This window comes from Prinia subflava, chromosome 6 (genome assembly GCF_021018805.1).
Source record: "Prinia subflava isolate CZ2003 ecotype Zambia chromosome 6, Cam_Psub_1.2, whole genome shotgun sequence".
Taxonomy (NCBI): Eukaryota; Metazoa; Chordata; class Aves; order Passeriformes; family Cisticolidae; genus Prinia; species Prinia subflava.
The window spans coordinates 28,526,068-28,535,546 of record NC_086252.1 but is presented as its reverse complement, the minus strand read 5'-3'; positions in this window follow the sequence as shown (position 1 = coordinate 28,535,546).

The following is a 9,479-nucleotide window of genomic DNA, read 5'->3' as shown; positions in this document are numbered from 1 at the left end:
GGCGAGAAATTAAATTAAACAGCAGAGAATTCTGCAAAAGGAAGCATCTGGTAAAAATGAGCACTTTTGCTGGGCATGGAACATACTGTCACAGAAAGCCGCTGAGGCCAAGACCTTAAAAAGATTGAGGAGGGTTTGGTCAGTTATGTTATAGCAAGATTGCCCAGCTTGGGCATTGTTCATGTCAGATTTCAGAGAAATTTTAAAGCATGTGCTCCAGAGAAGTATTGAGTCTCCCAAGAGATTAACTGAGGATTTAAAGCAGGAAAAAAGTACCAGATTATGGCACTGCCTTCTTAGACTACAATTAGAGAGGATTCTGATCTGAAAGATTCCCAAGTTGATAACATATGACAATTTCTATACTCTAGGCTGAGTGCAGCCCTGGAAAACAATAGGGGATATGAAAGGGATGTGATTTTGGATTTTGCAAGGGCTGTGCCAACTTGTTGACAGTTGAAAGCATATCTGACCTGAGCGTCTTTCAATCAGTGAGGTTCCATCCTTCAGGAAGGAGGAATAACTGACAAAAATGTTATTTCTTCCACAAATTAATTCAGGTTTCCAGCTCTTTAATCCGGTACATAGTGCTTTGTTCGCTCTCTCCTGCCCTCCCTTTTTATTCTTGTATGCATAGGAGACAGGAATCCTCCATCACTTAGGTAATCTCTTGTATTTACAGAACCAATCTGGTCTTGTAACGTTTCTGATGACACATGAAAAATCACCTCTGGATGTGCCAGTGTATCAGCACAGCAAACAATAAGAGGGGCATGGAATCCTGTGGCAACTCACATACCAGTTCAGAAAAGCAATAATATGGGAATATGGGAAGAAGGATGCCATCTGTACCAGCTGTCTTCCTGCTATTCCTGGTTTGGCAGTAATATGGGGTTCTTCAAAGTATACAGACTACAAGCTGACCTTAAAGAATTCCTGGGTGAGTCTTAAAGTGAAATTTGCATTGTTTGTATCAGGCTTTTCCCACAAAGCACACATTTGTGTAAAAGGTAATAAATTAGAAACATATTTCTTTATATACTTTTAACTCCATGTAGCAAAATGCCCCAGCGCTTTGGGAGCTATTGAGATTCTTTGCCTGCCACTAAAGTGCAGTCATTCCTTGGCTGCAAAACAGCAGCTACTGCAAGATCCTCTAATGAACAGTTTGAATATTGTGTGGGAAGAATATTATCTCTTGTTGAAACCACATGGCAAATATGAACAGTAATGCATGAATTTACTGATTTTCAAATACTGTATCATCACAATTTGCATCTCAGATCTTTGGAGTCTGTTTTTCCTTCCAGTGTCACAGCCTTTTTCTCAATACTTTCTAACATACATTGAAGTTGCTATAAAAATAGTTAAGCAAAATTAGAGTGACTGTTGGCAACAATATGAAACTGAACTTTCTTCAACAGGAGGTGTGTATCTGCTTTGCTGCACCCTGCATCTGCTGTCATTCAGCATTCTCTTGGCAGAAGTGTTAGGAATTTACACTTGTTACTGGGGACTTTTATTTTCTGTTGCATGCAGACATATAATTTTCTCTCCAGGTCACTCAGTGCGTTGGTTCTATCCTCTTGTTTGTTGCCCTCTTGCTTTCAGCAGCAGCTGAAAGTTTGCTCATAGCTGGATTTTTGCCAGAGATACCTGATACAGAAACAGCTCAGATAAATATGCTTATTCCAGAGTCTAGCTGGTCAAAAAGAAAAAAAACCCAAAACTCAAACAAACAAAAAAAACAAACCCCAAACAAAGCAAAACCACCAAGCTCCAGGACAAAGGGGGGAAAAATCAAACCTGAAAAAGCTTTTGGAAATCCTAAATGAATCTTGACCTGAGCTCCAAGCAGCAGCAAAACATCACAGCCCTGAGACTGATAGATGCTTCACTACTGTGGCAGCAGTGGTCTTAGTAGATTGGAGTTTAAGAACTGCTGCATTTGCTGATTGCCTGGAAACTGAACCACTAAATACTTGAACACCTCTGCAAAGATCTTGCTTTGCTTCCTCTTGCTGTGCAGAGGAAGAATTAGGGATGGAACACAGGTGACAATCTGGATTAAATTGAATCTGAACTCTCATAAAATGTGTCTGGCTCTATCAAAAGATGTGATTATTCAGACCTGGCTTTCAAACTTGGGAGCTGAGAGAACCTAAATTCTAATACTGTTAGAATTCAGGTTCATCAACTGAGCACCTCTGAGTAAGTACAAGGGGGTGTAAAGCAGGACATGCAGTGAGGTGCAGGATGGTGTTTCAGTGCCAGCCACTGAACCTCAGGAAACCTCAGCACCATCATTTGTAGCAATGTGGCACCAACCTCAAAAGCTTGATTGAAATCATGCAGTGCAAAAATATTGGTACTTAGGCTGAATAATTTTTTCCCTTGTTATGTCAGGAGCAAATGACAGTTTTGAGTACTGCTGCTTCAGCTCAGCATCTGATGCATTTGCTTACCTGATGCAGTGTTCTTAGGCAGTGATTAATGACAGCTCTTGAGCAGAGCCTGTGTACTGTGATGAGCATTCACAGGTAAGCCTACAAACAATAAAGGAAAAAGATCCTGAGGGAAGCAAAGGTACTGACTGGCATCTCAGTCTAACTGTATATATTGGTCCCAATCAGACTGTTCAGAAGTCCCTACCTTTCAACCAAAGCATCTTAAGGGTCCAAATTTATTTATTCATTAGAATTAATATTTATAGCCAAATTTGGCTACAGAAACTGGTAGCTAACTTCTCTGATTTAATCAGACCCAGGCTGACAACTCATATTGGAATGCTACTTTTCTTCTGTGGCAAAATCAAAAGTGCCAGCAGTATAGTTCTATGCAGAAACAAGGAGATGCAGAAATATCTGCAATGTTAATGGAGATGGTGGAAGCTCCCTGTTTTATACTCAGGGATATGCAAGTAAAAATATCCCGGATCATTATGCATTTAAGCACTTGCCTATCTTTAAGCAAGTGTTTGAATATCACTGTCTTTCCCTGAACTTTAATGGGACTTTGGGCCTCTGTTCAAGGATAAATCTGTATTTGTGCTCCTTGTACACCTGAGATGGGCTTGCATGTGACTTTTTTGCTTTGCTGGATCAGGGTTTATAAACCTGTAAGTTGATTTCTATCCTAGTCTGTTTAAATATTTCAAACACATAGACAAAATAAACCTAATCTTCTGCCAATATTCCACCTCTCTGGTCTCATGATATCCAGGAAACAAACCACTGATCTTCCCAATGATCTGACTTACAAATCTAGTTTTAGAAGGCACCGGCAGCTAATCACTCTGCAGCTGGAATACCTGCATTACTGCATCTCTGTTGCATGTGACTAGCTTGGAAAATGAAGTTAAACTTGTACAATAGAAGTAATTTAATACATGATTTAGAACTTTAACCATCTTACTACAAATTAATTTGCATGCCTACAACCCTTTACTTGTATGAGTAACCCTATGTGTTTTGATGAGGAAGGAATATTATGAGCCTGTTGACTGTAGCAGTGATTGTATCATAGATCCATGATAATATTTACACAAAATGTAGCAGTTCCACTCATTGTTCAGGGCAGAGCAGCTTCTACCTTTTGTCTTTTCTTCCTTCATTATCACTGCCGAATCTCACATTTTTGAAGAAAAGGAAAGCAGAGTCAAGGTTTGTATATTTCATCATGTTACAATAATAGGAATATAATATATAGGCAATCTAATAATTGATTGCACTTAGCCTGATTATATACCAATCAAATCAGAACTGAGATTTAGATAGGTCACTGCTGTAGAAAGCCATTTCTGTTGACCCCTGACAAGACTTGAGGACCTTTTATGGCTGGTGGAAAGGATACTTAGTATCTTATGGAACAGTGTTTTGTGAGATACTTTCATAGAAAACTTTAGGTTGGAAGGCATATCTGGAGTTCTGTATTCCAAGCTTCTGCTCAAAGCAGGATTAGCTTCAAAATCAGATCAAATTATTCCAAGACTTGAGCTGTTTTGAGAATCTCCAAGGGTGATGACTGAACAGCCCCTTTGGGCCCCTGTTTCAGTGATGCTCTAGTCCCACTGAGATGATTTTTTTCCCTTCCCAATTAGTATTTCCCTTGTTGCAGCTTGTGACTGTTGCCTTTTGTTCTTTTGCTCTGCACCCCTGAGAAATGTCTATGTCTCTCTTCTCCAATGGATTAACACAGTGGATGACTGTAGCTACATCCTGTCCTGGGCTTCTTGTGTCCCGCCTAAGCAAGGCAGTGGCCTCTGCCTCTGTTTGTGCCTCAGGTGCTGTGCTTCCCTTATTGCCTCAGCAGCCCTTCCCTGGAGTCTTTCCAGGCTGTGAGCAGCTGTTTTTGTGTGAGCCCCAAACTCCAGCTGTGGGCCTGTTTGCTCAGCCCTCAGCCTGGCCTGCCACAAGGGCACTTCTGACCCCAGTGCACATCTTCCTTTGGCTTTGTTGAGCCTCATGAGGTGCCTGCTATCTTGCTCCTCTGGTTTGTTGAAGTCCTTTCGAATGGAAACCCCGCTCCCTCCAGTGTTCCACTCCTCCAGTTTGGGTGTCACTTGATGAGGTTGTGTTGTGTCTCAGCATCCAGGGCCATATGGCATAGCAGCAGGGTAACATATTGACTTAGTCAGCGAGTGATAATTTTCAGCTTATCTGGCAGGAATAGGATTCCTGATAATTGTTGACCAGAATTCATGGAATATTTTTGGCCACTAGACTAGACTGAGTATACAATATACTTTGCAGTATATGTTACACTAATTAAAATAGAGGGAGAGAGATTATATTTTGATTATACATATCCAAATGTGTTTTAATCTAGTAAAGGTATTTATGATGAACGACTTTGCATGGAAAAGAAATGGAAAACAGATAATCAGTAATATATCATTACATACACATAAAAGAAGTGGTTGGGATTATCTGAAAAACAGTGCACTGCTTGATACCTGGGACTCAATACCTGACCCTGCCTGTTCCAACCCCCCTGATCTGTGTGGCTGCACCACACACCTTCAGAAGGCACTATGAAGCTCTTGCTTGCTATTGTGTTGTGCCTTATAATTGAGATGCCACCACTACATGTCCTGATGGCCAAGCTGAAGGAAGGATGTGATGTTTTGGAGAAGAAGTTACAGTGTTTTTAATTATTGAAAATATAAAGCAGAAAGCTTCTCTGTGTGCACTCTAACCCATGTGCTGCAATCATTTTCCTTTATTGACTTTCCTGGTGAAGAAAGCAGGCACTCTCTGTTAGGAAGTGAAGCCTAATGTGACAGTGTGCTTGGCTTTCTGTTACTGCAAGGTTTGCAGTATGCCACAATCTCTTTGCTGAGGTACTGCAAGAAAAAAGGTGTCTATCTCTTCCAACTTTTTCTCTAAACAAAAACAGGCTACACACTGTAGAAACGTCCAGCGCAGCCTCTTCCTGGTGATTAGGTTGACTAATTACAAAATAACAATGAATATTCATGTTTAACATACTACTTCTCAACCTAGGCCAAACATTCTCCTTCATCACAGAGTTTCTTCCACCACACTTCTCTTTGTGTGGGTGAGAAGTCACCTTGCCTCACTGAATCAAACAGTGACAAGGGCAGAGAGGGCTTTCTGTGGGACACCGCCAGCTCCTCCCTAATGCAGAGCCTTCCACTGCACTGCCAAGTCACGAAGCAGGACACTGCAGTTCAAGAGGGAACATGGCTACAATGTGCTACCTTTCCCTAAAGTACAAGGAAGAGCTTTTTGTGACATTTCAGGTTTGTTGTTGGGATATGTCTCAACCTGTGAGATTGTATCTAACCTGTCAACAAATGTGGAACCACATTTTCCCAAAAATCATTGACCTGTCTGCATCAGTTCCAATGGGTGTCTTTCCTAAGAGATAAAAGACTTGGTGATTTCATCACAACCCCTGTAGGTGAAGCTACAATACTGTTTCTGATCTAAGCCCTTATTTTCAATGCTCATCTGAAAACCCGCAAAATGGAAGGCTGAAATCTAATCTAGTTGGCCTCCGCCTAAGGATAAAAGTATGTGTTTGAAAGCACTTTATATTTTGATTGAGAAGACTAAAAAAGTTTTATTTTTAAAATATTTTATCTCTTGATATTTTAGTTTAAACAGCCTTGTGGCCAAAGTGGGTGAGATTTGAAAGTCAATTGGTTTTGATTTGAATTATAACATCTGAATATCACAAACTGAGTAGGTAGAGAATGCTTTTTAGTTAAGTTCACTAAAAACATGCAAGTATGGAAGGCCACTATTAACTGAGTGCTGTGAATTTCTTAAATCCTCAGAATGGCTTTGCAGGTCATGAGTTTTGAATACTACAACAGAACTACAATCTGCAGAACAGATACGCCGTTTTATCAGCAAGTTCACATTCCCACTATACTGAGAATTTCATTTGCCAAACCAGACGCTGCAAGTTGCATTATCAAGACATTGGTCATCATGTAAGCAAATGGAGGAAGGAATATTAATACTTTCAAAACCTACTCACAGTATTAATACTTTCGAAACCTACTCACATTTAGACTCAGACTTTTCAGCTTGTTGGACATAACAGTTCGTTGTATAAGAAGGTCCATGTAAAGCTTTTTAATTTAGCCTTTTAAAGGAAAATTAAAATAGGACAAGATCCTGCAAAGACTGTAATGAGAACTTGCAGTGTTGAGCTCATCTTTCAGCTGAATTGCCTAAGGTGGGATATGAAGTCAGCAGATAAGCTGTCAACAGTCCTGAATTCACTTTCCATTAAAACCTGTTTTTTCTGGAGAGTATTTAATGAGATGTCTGATGTGCTAAACAACAGGTCTTTAAATAAAGGTTAAGGCTAATTGTAAAGGTACCTCTACTTCCCAGGGAAAAAAATAAAAATCCCACTAGTATTTACCAAGGAAGTTTTCAGTCCCTCAGATAATATGTGTCTAGGAGCACCATAAAGGTGTTCAGTGCTAGGTTTTACACTTCCAGTCTCAAGGCAAAAGTAATATACAATAAACACAGTCACTATGCTCAGAGCTTGACTTAGAGAAGGGGGAAAACAAGTTTTGATGTAGTGTTACACCTCCTAATGGTGTTGTTAAAAAACTAATTTTTCACTGCTCTTTTTATTTGCCAACAAATAGGTGACTGCTGGTACTTTATATCTTGCCTTAGTGTGGATACTTACTGGGCAACAAGAAGTGTCTCAGTTTAACATTCCCTTCCTCCTAGTGTATCATTGTGTGAACACAACTTTTATGTTTCACAAGTCTGTCTGCAAAGAGGGAACTTTCTACTTTTGTCAGACTCAGTGGGAATACTCAGGCCTGCCTTTATGAAGTGTGATGACATTTGCTGACTTTGTCATGTCGGGTGACATATGAAGATAGGCTCCTGGTGCCAGGGGGGAAAACAACTGTATAGCACTTGTCTGTAGGCTTCAGAAGCAATTCTCTGAAAATAAAGCAGTTGTCCCAATTTAAACTCATTTCATTTCTTTCCAAAGTTAAATACCATCACTCTGGTGACAGTGTCAAGTCATCCCTATATATTATTCTATTTGTTTCATCACAGTGTATTTTCTCCAGGGAGCTCATTTGTATTCCCTTGCATTAAGGTCATCTGACTTCTAGTCAGTGTCATGGATTTAAATTTGACTTATCTTTAGTAAAAAATAAAATGTTACTGTCACCACCAGACTGAGCCTGGAAACCACAACTGTGGCTATTTAGCAATCTATTTTAAATTCAGGAAAAAAAGCCATATACCTAAATATTTTATGCCTAATTGCCATTTGACTTCAGATCTAGATCTCAGTATTCGAGATAATGCTTACTGTTGCTATTGCTGCATGCCATTGCTTCTGAGTATTTGCTGATACTGTGTTTAGAAATGTATTTTTTCTCTTTTGAGGAAACTGCACTAGAAGGGCATTTGGGCTCGACTCAGGGTCAGGCATTTGAATCAGCATAGAGATAGTCTGCTGCATATATTTTGACTGGTTTTTTTTTGTGGCAACTCTGTTTCTTCCCTTGCAGTGCTATGGGGAAATAAAAACTTGTAGTAGGCCAGGGTAATGATTGTCTGAACATAAGTGTCCAGCTCAAATTCCAGCATAGTTTAAAAATTTTGCCACTGATCTATGCACTGTCAGTCTGTGTGAAATGGTCAGGGTATCCACCGCAGAAATAATTTTCCAGTGAGACTGCTGCTAGTGTGGAGTCATGTTCTGGACATCAAGTGTGAGTCAATGTTGTTGCCTAGCCTCCAGACAATGAGGCCAGGGTTGATATTCCTCTGGATCACCCTCTAAAACATCTACCGGGAAAGCTGATCTGAATGCCCAAAACAGCTTAAGCTCAACCAGGTCTGTGCAGTCAGTTCAGTCATAAACAGACTGACCTGTGTGCAGATGCAGGCTAACAGACTGCTGCGGTTAGGCTGCAAAAATACCATTCTGTCTGCAATTTGGGGGACTGTCTTTGGATGATCCGACTCAAAAAAATGCCTGGGTTTGTTCTCTTTTGCCAGGGAGCTCTGTTCCACACTTGTAGGTCCTCGTCCCCAGCAGAACCAACTGTACCTGTTACCTGCCTCCTTCTGCCCTGTAGCCCAGAGCGCTCCCGTCCGAGTCCTGTTCCTCTCCCCTGCAGCGTGTTTCCTCTCTCTTGAACTCGCCCCCGTCCCTCTCCGTGCTCTGCGCCGCCGAGTTTGAAGGCAGCAAAGGCGACCTCTCTTCCCTGCAAGCAGTGGGACCCCCTTCTCCCCTCAGTGTTCCCGGAACGCCTGTGCCAGACGCGCCGCTGCCCTGAGTGGCCAGGCAGGCTGCTCACACGAGAGCTGCAGAACCCACACGGGGTGCGGGTCCCGGCTCAGGGCGTGCGGATCCCGGCTCACGGAGTGCGGGTCCCGGCTCACGGGGTGAAGGACCTGGCTCACGGGGTGCAGAACCTGGCTCACGGGGTGCGGGTCCCGGCTCACGGGGTGCAGGACCTGGCTCACGGGGTGCGGAACCCGGCTCACGGGGTGCGGGTCCCGGCTCACGGGGTGCGGGTCCCGGCTCACGGGGTTCCGACTCACCGGGTGCCCCGCGGTCCGGCGGTTCCGCGCAGGGAGCGGCGTGCGCGGGGCCGGCGCTCCGGGAGGCACCAGCAGCCTCTAGCGGTGACAGCCGCGCCGAGCGCCCGCTCCGCCTCAGCCACACCGGCCGCGTCTCTTCCCCCTGCGGAAAGGGCGTTTCTCCAGCGGCGCTGGCTCCGGACAGGGTTACAGTTCAACACCTCTGCGAGCAACTGTGATGAATCTTGCCATGACCTCGGCCTCCGCCGAGCCCAGAAAAGGAACCCAGTACATCCTCTCCTTTGGAGTCTGGAAACAAATTGTTTGATACAGATCACTTCACATGCAATACCCTGACTTTTCCCATGACATTTCTCTTTTTCATACAATTGTAATTGTACCGCTTTGCGTCACAAGCCCTTTTCT